The sequence below is a fragment of the Mustela nivalis genome, assembly GCF_964662115.1.
Source record: "Mustela nivalis genome assembly, chromosome: 20".
Taxonomy (NCBI): domain Eukaryota; kingdom Metazoa; phylum Chordata; class Mammalia; order Carnivora; family Mustelidae; genus Mustela; species Mustela nivalis.
Window position 1 is genome coordinate 4,148,883 of NC_139039.1, and position 3,082 is coordinate 4,151,964.

General features: G+C 39.4%; 1 long non-coding RNA gene across 1 annotated transcript; it reads right to left on the bottom strand.

Annotated features, from left to right (window-relative positions):
- Positions 1-533: 533 nt before the first annotated feature.
- LOC309855397 lies at positions 534-1,719 on the bottom strand. The gene is made up of 2 exons (XR_014306777.1): positions 1,380-1,719; positions 534-988 (listed from the first exon to the last, which is right to left on the bottom strand). It is a non-coding gene; the product is annotated as an uncharacterized lncRNA (long non-coding RNA).
- Between the last annotated feature and the right edge of the window lie 1,363 nt (positions 1,720-3,082).

Below are 3,082 nucleotides of genomic sequence, written 5' to 3' on the forward strand. Positions count from 1 at the left end.
TGGCAGGGGGAGCCCTCATGTCGTACCACTCCTTGTCAACATCAAATCCAGCAGGAAGAGATGGACCTTGCATGTGGATACTACTTGACTCTTCCAGCAGGAGGAAGGGAATTTTCCTCTTCCCCTGGCAACCGCCCAGCCAATGACAGACAGTCACAACTCAGCCAATGGGAAACCACCACACTCCCAACTCCCAGTTTACTCCAATGGGCCTTTTGTTTACAACAGCCCATCCAGTGTCCCCTCTCTTCTTTGAAAGCGCTTTCTCCTCCTCGGTTCTGTCGCCTAGCCTATGGTTTTGCCATAGCATGCTTGTCCGGGCTTGCAGTTCTCTGCTATTCCCGAATAAATCCCATCTTTTGCCGGTAAAATAAGTGGCAGCTTTATTTTTAAGATTAATGGATAAGATTAAGGGAATGGTTAAAACTGTGGTGGGTACACACTCTGGGATACTCTGCAGCAGTGAACCAGAGTGGGCGCAGCAGCACGGATGGATTTTTTTAAAATGGCAATTGACAAAAATAGAAACAGAATGACAACAAAAAATACCTTTATGTAAATTAATAATACCTGCACAATAGTGGCGAGGGTTGCACAAAGCAGTGAATATGTTAAAAACCACTAATTGTACACTTAAAATTGTAACCACTTGGCTCTGAGGGTCCCCAAAAGACGAGGGTGGGCCATCCGCAGTTCACAAACGAGCGGCCGTGAAACCAAAAAGGAATTCATTTCAGTGAGACCAACACCGGGAAGACAACGGACTGACTCCAAGAGCTGAAAATACTTCCAGGTTTATATAAGGAAAATGTGGGGCAAATGTTGGTGGGTGGCAGGTGGCCAGTAGAGGTCAGGTTGATCGTTTTCTTGGGGTCAATCACACTCGGGTTTGCTGGAGTCAGGACAGTTGTTATTGTCCTGAAGGGTAGTTTCAGTCTCCATCTTAGGATGCTTTGCCTGCCAGTTCCTTTGCCTGAGTTGAGATAAGCTGGAAAGAAAAACTTGATCAATGAGAAAGTAAGTAACTGAGGTCAAAATGGAGGTATTTTAAGGCACAACTGGGTTACTGGGTTGTCTTTCAAAATGATGAGTTATATGGTATGTGGTCATATCTCAAAGTTCATGCACATAAAACCACAGTAAATATTTTCACAGGAACAAATTAAAGAACACATAACATCTTGAATGTATTAGAAAGCTTGCCTATGAAGGTTAGGGAAGCGGGAGTAAAAGTGGAAGCGAAAAGAAATAAGAGAATAAAGGTTTGTTCAGGCCAGTGATTACGAACAGAGGTCGGTGGTCAGTAAGGAGTCAGTGACAACATAGCTCCAGGAGGCCAAAGGCTGCCTCCTGCAGAGGCCCTTCTCTTGCCCACTCACCTGCTGCTTCCTGGAAAATGGCTCCATTTCCAGAATCCTCAATTAGCTTCAATATTTCCCTCCAGTCTCCTCCAGTTCTGAAGCCAAGCTCCTTTCCACACCAAAAATCCCTGTTTTTTTCTTTCATATCAGCCCTTGATTCTAAATGAGGAAAAGCGCGGAATGTCAAGAAAAAATGAGCAGTTTTCCTTTCTCATGGACAAAGAGAACCCAGTGTTTAGATATAGTTCTCCGATTTCCACTGCCTGAAAGGGAGTTAAAATGTTTACTTCTCTAAGGGAGCTGCTCTCCCCCACAGAGCGGGATAAACCTTTGCTAAGGGAACAAAGAGAAACTGAGTTCAGTTTTACATCCAAACAGAGCAAACCTTCATACCTTGTTTACATGAGTAATAGAAATCGACTCATACTACCTGAAGCCAAGAACAGGAGTTTACTATAGAAAACAGAAGTACCTCTTGGAAGCAAAGGCTGAAGTACAGTCAGGCTTCAAGACAAAAATAAAACAGGAAGCAGGAAGCTGGAAAGCTGCCAAGAGCCAATAATTCACTCAGTTGTCCCCCACTCCCAAAATTAATTTTCTACACACAAGGTGGAGTATGAGTTCCCCACTGTTGGAACAACCAGCAAAGATCCCTATCATGACTGAACCTCAACTCCCAATTCCTGAGGGGAAAATGTTATTGGCTCCTCTTGGGTCATGTTTATTTAGCTACTGAGAAGGTGGGGTGGTATGGTGTGGGGGTGTCACTTATTGCCAAAACCCACTCTGGGGAGAGGGAAGACAATTCTCAAAGAAAGGGGTTCAAGCTACCCAGATGTCTTCAGAAGATTTTACTAAAGTATCTACAAAAATCAATCATATGTTAATCAGAAATAGAAAAATAATTTAATTTCAAAAAGCCAACATCAGATAGGTCACATTCTATTGTCAAAGCACAATAATTTAGAAATTAAAAATAGAAGTTTCAAGTAAAGAGAGTCAATAAACATTTAAAACACTCCAGTTATGAAATAAGGCCAAAACTGCATTCAAGTAAATTAGTCACTCGAAATGATTTCATTATTAATTTGGAAAACATTAAAATAAATCAAGAATTTTCAAGAAATTGGTAAAAAAATTATTTTAATTTAAAGAAAGCAGAGGAAGAATAAGAGCTAAAATAAATGCATTTTAAAACTTAAAAATTATAAAACTAAATAAATTTAAGACCTAGTTCTCTGAAAACAACAATCAACAATGAAATAGACACACCTCTGGCAAGTGTAGTTAGAGAAATAAACATATAACATTAAATATAAGAAGGAGATAGATACAGAAAAGATTCAGTAAGTATAAAAGAAGATCTACAAATTAATATATTTGAAAAATTAGACAAAATAAATGACTTTACATAAATGAACAAAATTAGTGCAAAAAGAAGTAGCAAAACTGAATAGAACAATAACCTTGGAAGAGTTAAAATTGTCATTTTGAAAAAATCTGCCAATGAAACAGGTATGTATTCTCTCTGTATATTTAGCTCTGTAGCTGAGTCTTTTCAAACTTTCAAAGAGTAGATACCACTAAAGTTACTTAAAATTGTGCAGTACACAGAAAAGGATGAATGATCTCCCTCTTAGTGATCTCCCAAGACAGCGTAACTTTCACACCAAAACTTCATACAGTTAGAAAATTAAAGCCTGGTGTCATGTTTTTATGCC